This window comes from Pantherophis guttatus, chromosome 3 (genome assembly GCF_059756535.1).
Source record: "Pantherophis guttatus breed Tessera chromosome 3, ASM5975653v1, whole genome shotgun sequence".
Lineage (NCBI taxonomy): Eukaryota > Metazoa > Chordata > Lepidosauria > Squamata > Colubridae > Pantherophis > Pantherophis guttatus.
Window position 1 is genome coordinate 129,747,608 of NC_142065.1, and position 14,213 is coordinate 129,761,820.

The following is a 14,213-nucleotide window of genomic DNA, read 5'->3' on the forward strand; positions in this document are numbered from 1 at the left end:
AAAAAGTTAACCCTCCTGTCTTTCCCAAACTCATTGCCAGAGTTTTACTCTGGAATGGAGATGCTGCCTTTTTTTAAAAAACAAAACAAAACAATGATTTGTGTTGTTGCTAATTGTGCAAACTGTATTTCTTCTAGTTGGGCCTGCAGCAGAATCAACTGCAAGGATTTCAAAAGAAGCCCAAATAAATTTGCATATCATTCCAAATATCTTCTGCACAGTTGTGAATGTAGATAGGCTTTTACCCCTAAAGTTAAATATGGTTTGAATTGGAAAATCCTACTCTGTTCATATATTTCTCTGAATGTTGCAGGAAGTTAAAAGAAACTTGTACAGATTATTGGCATTTCGCTGTGGATTTCCACACGTTTTTAGTAACACCTCTCATTCATTTCCAGAAGTCAAATGTTTTGGGACATCTTTAGACATTCGTGCTGTGAATATATTAGCCACTAATCTTCCTTCCTTGCTTTTCTACATATTGCCATGACAGCTTCACCTCAGGTAAATATTCATCAAAGAGAATTTCTATTTTTTATGGTGTCTTAGTGTTACACTGATGTTTAGCACCTAGGCCATTTACTGAATGTTAAAAGAGAATTGATATTTGGAGCCAGGCCTCATTTCTCCTTCACCGAACAGCAGTCTGTGTAGCCAAAAGAGTAGATAAGTGCCATTTACTTTGAGAAAAACCACTTCTGATACGCTAATCCAAACTTTTTTTAAAGTTCACGCAGCAAGAGACACTTCTCATCTAAAATAAATGACATTATAAAGCCTTTTAATTTAATTTGGCATTTCTGAGTTTTCTACTGCAGGTGGTTATTTTCCTGAAAATAAGACATTGCCATTATATTATGAATTTCACTGATGGGATTGTGATCCTGAACCTATACCATTCAATCATCTGTAGTTTCAAAACAAAGGGAAAACTTTATTTTTCAAACATTTCAAAATTCAAACTTCCATATTTTTTCCTCATATGTTTGCTGCCCTTTATATCAGGGGTGTCAAACTCAAGGCCTGGGGCCGGATTCAGTCCATGGAGTGCTTAGGTCTGGCCCACAGGGCCATCCTGGAAATAGTGAAGGACCAGCCCGCAATACCTCTGCCAGTGAAAATGGAGCTCAAGAGGACTGCTGGTGGCCCTCCTGAGCTCTGTTTTCACTGGTAGAGGGTTGCAGGAGGCCATTGCAGCTGAAAACAGAGGTTGGGAGCCTGTTTTTGCTGGCAGAGCACTCAGGCCACCATAGGCATACAAGTGACGTTGAACTGGCCATGCCCATCCCGGTCCCCTAAGTTCAAACACAATACTAATGCAGCCCTCAGTGAAATTGAATTTGACACCCCTGGTTTATTTGATGAATTTGATATGTGAAGGAAACATGTGGCTTGTGGTTTGCTTGCCTAGATATTAATTTCCACTACAGTGCTTAATGAATAATTATAATGTTACTTCTGTCACATGCCTTTTAAAAAATAAAAACCTTACAATCAATATGGAAAGAAGAGGGGAAATAACAATTCCATATAATGAAGAATATAACGATCAACAGAAAATAGGCTGATTTTTTTTCAGTGAACTACAAATGATGGTAATAGTAAATACAAATTTTAGTGCCATATCTTGAGATCAAAATGGCATTGATATATTATGTCATCTATGAGATTCTGAAATATGGCCAAAGATTTTCTAATGATTGCCAGGTCAATTATCCAACTGTTCAGTTGGAGGCCAGCCCACTAACCCATTTTAGAGGAACTGAAGTCACAAATATCCTGAGCGGAAATGGCTTGCTTTATTGAAAGATTCAGTTATTTGCTACTTTAATGTAACTCAACTGAAAGTAATGATGGGGTGGCCCAAGGGGGTCTCTTAACACACTTTCCTAGTGCCTCTCCCAATGAGCAGCAGTAGTGCCACAAATTCACTTTCCTGCCTCCACACAGCTGGCTATATTTAAATGCTCTCCCTGAGGGGAACCTCAGAGCCTTATGAGGCAGACACCCCATAATCATGTCCCAATATACTATTCTAAAGATCTCCTCAGAAGGAAGCGTAAATGGCTTGGCCAGATGATATGCCACTCCAGATGTACAGTAACAAGTGAGAGCCGCATCAAGTAGAAAGAGTATGAAAAGCAGGAGAAGTACCAGGGCCTGAAGGAAGAACTAGAGAGGATGTGGAAAATTAAATGCAAAATGATCATAGTAGTGGAAGAAACACTTGGGGCTGTGACACCTAAGCTAGGACAGTCACTCCAATAGTTCCCAGGAAAAACAGCAGTGTTCCCTATCCAGAAGTCTAGCATGCTAGGAGCAGCTAAGATGCTGTGCAAAACCCATGAAGTCCCAGTCTTCTGGTAGAGGACCTGAGATTGAGGAAGACAGATACTACCCACAGGAGTAACACTATATATAGTGTAAATCTTATTAATGCTTTTTAAACTTCTTTTGAAAGGTCCACTTTTGCATAGACATGAACCTCTAAATGTCCTTATTATTTTGTTTCAAGCAAAATGTGGCATTCTTTGGGATGGCTATTCATTTTGTACTTCTTTTGTTCAAAAATATTCTATCAAAAAGCTATCCATGGAATCTTGAACTTCAGTTTGCATAGGTCACAACATCCTAAGGAAATGTTGATTTAGTGACATTCAAAGAGGAAATAAACAGCTTGGCTGTGAGCAGAATAAATATTTCACAGAATGTTATTGAGACTGAGTGTAAAAAATGCAAAACAATTACAGATGGTGGATTCAGATCAGTGGTTAAGTGGAGCAATTACTGAAGGAGCTTTTTCAGACTAAGTCACTGTATGATGAGAAAGCAACACATGCCCCAAAATAATAACAATAATCCCCCAGTGAGACACTACTTTGACATGGTTGTGGAACATGTGTACTCTGAGGAAGATGAAAGCTAAAAAGTGGTTCAAACATACTGGACATGTCTCACCAGAGCTGCCAGATGAAGAGTGTCTCTTCCATAAATAATATGGTGAGATGTAATTTACAGAAGCCCATTTTTGATTAATCACCACCTGAGTCAACAAGAACTTCACTGTGTTAGAATTCCTGGTCATGTGATGGTAAATGCGCTTACAGGATTTAGGATGGTTGCTTGAGCATCCAGGGGATAGCAACTGCAGTACTACTGAAAGAAAAGGTGCTTACAAATCCACTCCAACAAAAAAAGGAATCTGAAAAGAATGCACCAATTTTGAGAACAACACCACCAGAATCAGAAATAATAGAACAGAGGCTAGCAGATCAACATCAATTTACAATACAAAATAAAGTATTCATAGAAACAGAATGGGAAGAATTGCAAAGGTCTATCCAGGGCAAAGAAAAAAAACCAAACACTTGCTAGAACTAGCTCAGATTATAGAGGCAAACCGGGGGAGTCAGCAGTAGAGGAAGAGCAGAGCTATTGAATCATTTTCATTCTCAAACCAGGCACCCACTTCTCTTCCTTTTACTCAGAAAGAACAAAGCCTTTTAACTAAAAAAGAAAAATTGAAAGAGAATAATTGAGCATCTAGAACAGCACAAAAACAACAGAATAAATGTTGTTTTCATTAAAGCTTGAGACAAAAAAAACCTAGCAGAATTATTAAAAAGATGCCAATAATTAGTAATTTCAAATATAAACACCTCACTGCAAAAAATAAACCAACTAGTGTACATCATGGCTGTGGTTATAACTGAATAATTGAGATACAAAATCAACTAAGAAGAAAAAAGCCAAACAGTGCACACCAAACTAGAAGATTAGGCTAGAAAATATGATCAGCATACCGTATTTTCCCAAAAATAAGACCCTGTCTTATATATTTTTTTGAACCCTGAAATAAGCGCTTGGCCTTATTGCCATGCGCTCAAAAGCCTGATTGGGTTTATTATCAGGGGATGTCTCTTTTGGGGAAAACGGTATTAAAATCAGATCCAAGCAAGCTAGAACAGATGAAAGAAAAGAAATTGAAGAACAAGGAGACCAAAGAATACCTGATCAAGAAATGTGACCTAGAAACAAAGAAGACTAAGGAAACACTGGAAACACTAAAGCAACAAATAATAGTTATAGCCAAGAAGATTAAGAGATATGAAGCTTGAATTGTGCACTATAGGTAGAATCTCCATTTTCAGATGAATCAGTTTTTCTACTGATTTTCTCTCCATCTATGGAGAGACTTCAGTGAACCAATGAATCAACACCTGACAAAGAAAAAAAAACCAGTGCAGTTCTGGGTGCAGATTTGGGACAAGTGAAAGAAATACAACAAGAATCTAACTTGGATAAAGAAGATGGATAAGAATGAAAAGAAGCTGAAATGAAATAACTTAGCAGAAATGATGGAGAAAAGGGCAAGGAAGACAGAGGTGGGTTGCTCCCGTTTCTGTCTGGTTCTTTAGAACTGGTAGTAAAAGCAGTGGGAGGCTCCACCCACCCAGACGTCATAATTAATGATCTGCGCATGCACAGAAGTGCACGCACTCCCGTTGCGAACTGAGAGTAAAGGTAAGTAGAACCCACCCCTGAAGGAAGATCAAAAATTAGTCAGCACCAGGTGAAGATGAATTGCATGGTTTTTGGTTGAAACATCTGATTGGTCTACACCCACTCATTGCCAAGCAGTTTAACAACATAGGATAAAATTAGTTGAAATTGAAGATTAGTTAACACCTGGCAAAATCTACCTGATAATGAAAGATCCAGCAAAAAAGTTACCACTAGAATCACTGGAATCACTGGAAGCGAATACATTTTGAGAGTAAAGAAAATCTTTAAAGTCCAAACTCAATGGAGAGGAAATGCTATCAAGACAATGACTACCTGGACAATTCTGATCATTAGCTACATAGCTGGATAGCGGACTGAACTACTGCAGAACTAAAAGTCCTGGGCAGGATGACCAAAAAAATGACAATAAATTATGCCCTTGATCTACACAGCAATGTTGACGGACACTAATTACCAAGGAAAATAGGTTGATGTGACACTGACAAAACCACTTGCAATAGGCAGCTATATTTGGAACAGTTTATTTCCTGTGATTATATGTTTATTGCTATCAAACAACATCTGTCCATTCAGGTCCTTGGGAAGGACTTGATAGGTGGATAAAAATGCTCATGGTCAAAACCCCTGTAATCTCATAAGAAATTGGTTCTCTTTTTATTTTGCCTAATAGACAACTATCTGTAGCCTCCAAGGCAGCTGTTTAGCAGTAAGAAATGAAAGATTTACTTGAGAAAAGGAATGGTGGGTGATGGAATCAGTGACCAATATTTTGATATGTCTCGCTAGTCTTAGAAATCTGGGTTATTTAATGATGAACTGAAGGGGTTTTGCAATAGATCTGTGCAAAGTCTTTGAAAGAATGTTTAGCAACCCTTCTTATTGAGAATTGAACCTGCATTCAAAACATGAAAGTACCTGCATTCTTTTCAAAGTGTGCATATGTACCTCAATAGCTTTTGCTGGCTAGTCCCGTGTGTGTATATCTGTACACAATCACTTTTGATTGGCTGTAGTTTCAGTAAAAGTGTTGTCTATGGATGAACATGAATGTACAGATAACCAGGGTCAGCTTTCATAGTAGCTAAGTAAGCCCTGTGAAGGTCATGATTGCTTGAAGTGTTCAAAGAGAGATGCCTCAAGAGTCCTAAAATCCATTGTCAAACAACTCTTTTGAATGCTTTGCACAGCCTTCTTTGCAACCTGTTCAGCTGAACATGATTCAAAACTACACATTGAAATTTTCTGAACTTTAAATTTCTGTAGTCTTTAAAAACCTTCTGCCAAATAGCTGTGCAATCTTTGAGTAAATTTTGTCTGCTATACATAAATTATTATTTTTATATGTATGAAATTTTGTAAGCATTTTTTGTAATAAAGTATTTTTTGTGAGCAGCCCAAAGGGGTTTTTTTCAAGAGGCAACTGGGCTTTCTGGTTTTTCTTTGAAGACATTTCGCTTCTCATCCAGAAGATTTTTCAGCTCTGACTGGATGGTGGGGAATGGAAGGATTTATATTCCTTGCAGACAGCTGGTCATTTGCATTCTTTTAGAGAGTAATTGAGGCCACTTGGAGGTTTATCTGTGGCCTCAGGGTGGGCTAGGCAGAATTTCAGATTAGATGTGCCTCCACCATCTCAAAATTAAATGGGAGTAAAACAAAAATTATTGTGTTTCATCCTGATCATCTCTTCCCTTTCTTTCCAGTTTATCACACTGAAGTTTTCAGATTGCTAGTTATTGATCTCCCCACTTGTAAAGAACTTAGAGTCATAGTGGAATAAAAATAAATTTCAGATAGAAAAAATACCCCTGTTAAAATCTGCTACTTCTATTTAGCAAATATTGCAGAATCCATCGATTCTCACTACTCTATAGCCAAACTCTTGATTCATGCTTGGAGATGTTGTGCTTGGATTACTGTAGTGGCCTATTGGTCAGGTTACATGAGACCTCACTCAACCCTTTGATTTGCGGAATATATATTGCTGTTGGTGTTATTCTAGACTTATTCAGAATTTATTTATTTAGAAGCCAATATAGATTGATAGAATTGACACATTGTATCCCCGTATGGGCAAACTCAGATTTCTGAAAGACATCCTGATGGCTCACATTCCCATGTGCTTGGCCTGATATTCAGGCCAAGGTTATTTGATTCTATTGTTCACTATGAGGATGAATGAAAAATAAGTCCTCCAATGTTATAAAGTGTCAAAAGATACTGATGCGCTAATAGTTCTGATGAGTTCCCTAGCATGTTCTTTAACTTGGGAAGTTGTTGTAAGAAAAGATTAAGTTTCTATTGTCCATGAAATGGGAACCTGCAGTGAATCATTGGTGCACTTTAAGCAATACCCCATGATTGAATTTTTGACTGCCAAAGGAGTTCCCTTTTTTGAAATTTATTGACAAATGCAGTTTGGTTATGGTGATAACTGTGTAGACATGAATACTGTGCCTTGTTGGACTGAAAAAAATGTAAAGATGGACTGGGAAGAACTGATGGGTATGATCAAGAAGGAAGTAAATGACTTGTGACAACAATTAACAAGTTTCACATGAAAAATGTTAATGAACTGATAAATGGCCAATTGACAGATCACCTAAAAGAAACTTGCTGTCAAGCTGAGCATTTCACAGCAGCATATGGGTCACATTGATATTCTTACATAATGGAAGACTTGTGGAAGATGACTCCTTGCATGCTGATGGCAGAGCAGAAACTTTCAAGAACTGAAAATTGCCAGCAATTGTTTTCACCCTCTGAGCATATAAGTGAGGAATTTCTTTACAGCATATTTACAGCTGAAGAAACATGGATTCATCCCTATTATAACCCTATTATAAATAAACTTGTCCCTATTATACAGAAATAAAATATCAGTCCATGGAATATCATCAATAACCTTTGCATGCGGGGAGAGGGAGATTTTCAAACTCAGGCATAAGCAGGAAAACTCTTGATTATAATTTATGGAGAAGCATATGGTTTATTCACATAGATTTTCTTAAACATGGTGTCACCATCAGCTTACAGTGCCGTATTGCAACATTCAAAATTTGACACCATGATTAAGCAGTGTTCAGAAGCACAGGAAAGAAATTTTGCTGCAACATGTCAATCTCACAAGCTACCAAAGACAATTGAAAAATTGGATCTTGCCAATTTACCCCATCCTCATATAGTCCAGAGTTGGTGCCATAAAATGTCTAGTTTTCCCAAAAATTGAAGGAATATCTTTGTAGACATTTGTTTGAAATGGAAATAATTGTTAGGATCTAGGGCAGGGGTGTCAAACTCAATTTCATTGAGGGTCGCATCAGGGTTGTGTTTGACTTTGGGGGGCACAGTGGGGTGTGTCCAGGTGGGGGTGTCCAGCTCAACATCACTCATGTCGGAGGCACCTGTGGTGGCCCGGGTGGGGCTGGGGGAAATCCACTTTTGCTAATAGTTTGTTTTTCTAGCACTCTGCCAGGGAAATAGAACTCGGAGGGACGCTCCATTTTCACTGGCAGAGGCACCGTGGGCCGGTCCTTCACTGTTTCCAGGGTGGCCCCACGGGCCAGATTAAGCACCCCATGGGCCTTGAGTCTGACACCCCTGATCTAGGGGAAGACACAATATATTGAAGCTGGTCTATTATTGGCAAACGTTTGTAGCAAATGGTGATTATATGGCGATGTGGGAGAAAGAGCTAATTTCAAGGACTATTTTCCTGTTTCACTTATTAAACTATCCCTATTAAAAATAAACACAGACACATTACTATTAATTTAACCCTCATAAAGTATCACACTTTAGAGCTTTTCTTCTCACATGGTTCTACTTACATTAGTCTCCCATCAATTTTATGCTTGGAATTAGAGTTCTTAAAGTAAAAAACACAATTAATACTTCCCCCTCCCACCCCCAAACCTTGGTGAAGTTTCTTTAAAATAAATTAATTTCATACCTCCTACTTTGAATACATGCAAGTTAATACTATTCTACTTTATGGATCATGTAGTTTAGAGGTTCCTTGTTTTATATGATGCTATAGTTATTGTGATATGTTATTATATTCATTGTTTTGCTCAATGTACTGCAGTTACAAGTTCATAAAAAATGAAACTACTTTCTAGTACTATTTTCACAAACATTTTTCCTGTGCATACCATCTCTAAATATACAAGTTACCATTTATTAATGGAGAACTACAGTATATCAAGACATATGGAAATATACAATTCCTGAAATTTAACTAAGTTTCAGTTTACATACTGGGCAATTTATATGTCATGTTTTGAGGTTTAATAGGTTTTGGAACCAGTATTCCTTTCAGGATCAATTAATGGAGAATAACAATGGAAGAGGAAAATTATTTTCACATTCTGTTTGCAAAGGCATGGGAACTCATACAGGAATGATTTTAAGTTGCATATATGCTATGGCTACCACAGCTATCTACAAAAGAAGTAACCCTCCTACAACAATTAATTTGTGGTCTACATGATTGAAATGTGATGCTTAGAGAGTGGTTCAATTAGATCAGCCATTTCCAATTTGGTACCCTCCAGAACTTCCAGAATTCATAGCAATGGATATGGTGGCTGGGAAATTCTGAAAGTTGAAAGCTCTCAAACTTTAATATCAGTTAGGCTGTGAGGGGAAGGCTATTTCTACTGTGCTGTTAAATATGTCACAACAATGAAGATGCCACAAGGTACCTGAAATTATCAGTCAATCTGGACAACTCAGTATACCAGGTTACCACAAATTTGAGCCAGTTTTGTGTAGTGGTTAAGGCATCAAGCTAGAAATCAGTACTGGGAGTTCTTGTCCCACCTTAGGCCACCTGGGTAACCTTGGGCCAGTCATTCTTTCTGAGCACTAGGAAGGAGACAATGGCAAACCACTTCTGAAAAATCTTGCCAAGAAAACTACATGGACTAGACCGGGCAGTCCCCAGGAATCAAACCTGATTTGAAGACATGTCATGCAGACACAAATTAGGGTATAAAGCCATTCACCATAAACCACCCAAAGTCTAATTCTATCACATTTCAATTTGAAAGCTGTATTTCTATAGTTCCTTAAAAAAACAAATGAATACACACAGGCATTCAGATAATAGGATAACTATAATACGGGCATGCCTGTTTTATCATGATAGTGAAATTCTGTCCATTTGTCCATCACCAGGATTACATTCTGAAAACTATAAAGGACTGGACCAAATTTGTTATTGAAGGAGTCCTCTTCTATTCTAAGCTCCTTCCCTCTTGATTATATAATGCAGAATAGTGTTTATGCAGCCGCCCTGTGCTTTCCAGTGCCCATATCATCACATGCAATGAGAGGGTTGAGCAGAAACACATGTAGCATATCTGCACCTGCCTTGCAGACTCTCCCCTCCTTTTGTCTTTGTCTCCTTCACACATACTAATACAGAGGCTTCCTATGGCCACAACTTAGGAAAGAAATTGGAAAGAAGGCCAAAGCCATTCTCTCCATGTTTTCCACAGCTTGTTTAAAATCAGGGAGTGCTTGGACATGATGAATTTCTTCTCTCACATTTCTTGTTTGGCTAATGGATAAAACAGCAAAAGTCCTCTGAGCCAGAATTTTTAATAGCCTTGCCATATATTTGAATTAAATCTTCTCTATGTTACCATAGCTTTCAGAGACTTTCTAGATGCACCATGTAGTGATACTGAATCTTTACTATTTATGTAAACAGCTCACAAGAAATAGAAACATGCAAAGCAAATCATTAGAAGTTTACTTTAGGCTATACAACATTAATGCTATTCATCACAATGTGATATGCAGTGTCAACAAATGGAGATATTCAGGTCACTAAGCACAGAAGCTCTTGTAAATCCACTTGCTGTGACAACAGTTGGCACAAAGCACTCATTTTATGCTGTTTATTATTGACCAATTTAAGGCTTCTTATGTGTCTCTAGGCAAGGCAGAGCAGGATGGAAAGTTTAAATCCCTTCTGTAAGTCATCCTCCTTCTCTACCATCAGGGCAATGTTTTTCCTGACTCTCTCCTACTTCTTCAGTATAATTATGAACTATATCTCTCAAGCAGAAAATACGTTAAGGATGTGAGACTATTGGTTTCTTCAGAATGGAACATCAGCACTATATTATCTTCTCCACAAAGAAAGAAAGAGACATATTCTCTATATCTACTGGGTAAAACCACAGGTGGAGAAGGTGATATTACTTGTAGTGCTTTATTTTGATTTGGAACCTGTTCCTTTTTGTGTGAGAAAGCAAAGGGTTACAGGAACTCTACCATCAAGGTGAGCAAGTAACAAACATTCAGAATGGAGAACATGCAATAACATAGAGGTAGCCTTCTCTGTGGGGGCTCCTGCCCTATGGAATGAGCTGCCCCCCGATATAAGAAAGATCCCCAACCTCCGCGCCTTCCGTCGTGCTCTGAAGACTCTATTGTTCAATCAAGCCGGCCTGACCGAATAAATTAATGTTAATGGGTTTTAAAATTGGTTTTAAAGGGGTTTTAGCTAAGGGTTTTAATAATGGCCAAATTGCTTTAATTATTTTAACGGTTTTTAATTTTTGTGATGGGTTTGTTTTAATATGGCTGTACACCGCCCTGAGTCCTTTGGGAGAAGGGCGGTATAGAAATGTAATAGATAGATAGATAGATAGATAGATAGATAAATAGATAGATAGATAGATAGATAGATAGATAGATAGATAGATAGATAGATAGATAGATAGATAGATAGATAGATAGATAGATAGATAGATAGATAGAGATGGGCCCTGATCTGGAGTTCAATTAGTTGATTCCTTAATTTAACCTTGTTTGAAAAGTACCTCTATAAAATGAGATTACTTAGTTTAGCCTATTAACCAAGGACCTCCTCACAACTTCCTGTCAGCTTTCAACAACCAAAATCAGTGGAGAATCAGGCTGGCAGGCAGGTAAGTTGCTACTGTTGGGTGTGAAGGGAAGGATGCGAGAGTGTGTGAGGGGCAAGTGTGGCACTGTGTGAGTGCAGTGGGGTTTAGGGTTGCTGCTGTTGGGTGTGTGAGGCTTATCAGAGTGACTTGTGACCTTCCCTGCCAACTTCCCCATTGACTTTGCTTCTGGGAAGCTGGCAGGGAAGATCGCACATGTCAATCACCAATTATGGGATTTTGTGAATGTTGTAAGTGTGTGCTGGTTGACAAGCATTCATATCAGGATCACATGACCATGGAGGTGCTTGGGGGAGGCAGATGTTTGAGGATTGGTCATAAGTGTCACTCATTCAGAACCATTGTAACTTTGAACTGTCATTAACTGAGGACTACCGATGTATCACTTTTGATGAAATCATTGGGTCCTATGGACACCTCTGATTGGGAGCAAAGCTGTTCTATGACACTTATTATCCTTACTATCCTTCAGTGTAAAAAAGCACAATGTCCAGCTGGGAACAAATCAATTGCCTCTCTTCCTTCTTTGAAGATATGATCTGGCCATTATTATATACATAGTGGTTACCTCCTAATTACACAGGTGTAACATGCTATTGTTGTAGCAGTGCCCTGTCAGAAACTCAAAAACCATTCTTAAATTCAGAAGACTAGGTTTCTCCTGGGCATTGCTTGATAAAGCATATGATTCCAATTCTGGCAATGCTGCACTGGTTTCTGGTAGATTTCTGGATCAAATTCAAGGTGTTTGCGCTGACATAAGTCTCTGCACTACTATTAATCTTCTCATCTTCTCATCATTCCCATCGCTCATCTCCTCCCACTTATGACTGTATGACTGTAACCTTGTTGCTGGTATCCTTACGATTTATATTGATATTGTTTCCTGATTGCTTATTTGTAACCTATGACCATCATTAAGTGTTGTACCTTATGATTCTTGATGAATGTATCTTTTCTTTTATGTACACTGAGAGCATATGCACCAAGACAAATTCCTTGTGTGTCCAATCACACTTGGCCAATAAAAATTCTATTCTATTCTATTCTATTCTATTCTATTCTATTCTATTCTATTCTATTCTATTCTATTCTATTCTATTCTATTCTATTCTATTCTATTCTATTCTATTCTATTCGGGTTGGCTCCTGCCTATGAAAAGGAACAGCTTTTCTCTTATATTATGAATTTAGAGCTTTGTTTAGGATTTGTTTTGTTTTTTTCATCTGGAAAGGTCCATTTTGAGATGATTAGATTAAGTTGTTTTTGGTGATAACTTCAGCTTTTATGAAACTAACCCCACCAGAAGATCTTACTGTGACCTCCTTTCCACCCCCCACCCCCAAATATGTTAACATTTCTTTTATACTCAAACCTTTCACAAAAATATAGGGAATGTTTATGGATGATGTGTATCACAACGTTTCAGTTGTTTTACTAATGTTGTTTAGGTCTTTTAATTGTGAAGTTACATGGCCTGTCTATTGTATATGGAAATGGATGGAATAGAAACAGGATAGACAAAAATAATAAAGTCTCCCAGTTTTTGGTTATGCATTCAAAATGGAGTATTACCAAATTATTCAGAGACAGTCAATCTATAACAAATAAAAAGTTGATTACATTAGTTGGACTCAGGATATGAATGGAAAGAAGATGGGGGCTGTTCAGTTATTAGTTTCTCTGGAGTTACCATACTTTGCTTGGAAAGTTAGAATGTAATATTTTGGGGACATTTAAGTATGATTTCTTCTTAGAAATTAATGATATTAATCATTAATTTCATTAATATTAATAACATCAGGACAGAGAATATATTAGTTTAGCATTATGAGTGCTGATAGATAGGAATACATATTTTTTAACATTTATTATGTCTTCTAGACACAAATTTATGCAGTGAAAGACACATGCAGTGAAAGACACATGCAGTGAAAGATCCTGAGATGTAAAGGAATAACAGCAAGATTTTGAGCAAGAATCAGATTTGCAGAGACAAGCTCTTGATTTTTTGCTTTCTAAAGGTACTTGACATCTGGCTATTTTCCACTTATAGGAGTTCTGACCATATTGACAACATATTTTTACGTGCAACCCCCTTCCCCCCCCAAAAAAATACAAAATTTGGAAAGAAAATAAGAACAGCTTGAATGCTCAGCAAAATAGCAACAGCCTCTGGGCTTTGGAAGAAGACATATAGGATTAATGTTCAAAGAAAGTTTAAGCTTAAAATGCTTTATTACTTTTGTACTTTTTAATGGTGTTATTTGTTGTGGTGTTATATATTTATTTATCTGAACAGCTAACTAGCATTATCTCTCAACAGGAAGTTCTTGTAAAATGAAACTATTATGTCATGAAATTCATTTCTCTGTAGAAACAATTGACTTGAAATGATGGTAAAGATGGCCCACATACACATTGAATTAGGGCACATACACATTCTTTGCAGATTTGTTTTATTATACATCGATTTGTGCTCGTCTGTTTTTTTGTTTTTTGTTTGTTTGTATAATGTGGAAAAAGATGAATTATTTCAACGTAAATTTTATTTTCCTGAACAAATTTGAAGTGATGGCTTACCATACGCAAAATGTTAGTGTAGCCAAAGCATGACAATTTTGGAAACATGGAATATATTTTATATCCCTAATTCAAATCTGTTTCAAAGCATTATAATCCTCAAGCATTACAATCCCCTATGCATTTAGGCTGCTTAGGGATTTCAGTTGTGTGTACTT

General features: G+C 37.4%; 1 long non-coding RNA gene across 4 annotated transcripts in view; it reads left to right on the forward strand.

The window, feature by feature from the left end:
* The window catches only part of LOC117662451 (uncharacterized), a 130,366-nt gene that overhangs the window by 31,528 nt on the left and 84,625 nt on the right, over window positions 1–14,213 (forward strand). For all 4 annotated transcript variants that reach the window (XR_009622476.2, XR_009622475.1, XR_015733243.1 and 1 more), the window contains exons 2-3: window positions 399–504; window positions 13,357–13,496. This is a non-coding gene — a long non-coding RNA (uncharacterized LOC117662451). The remainder of the gene's footprint in view (window positions 1–398; window positions 505–13,356; window positions 13,497–14,213) is intronic.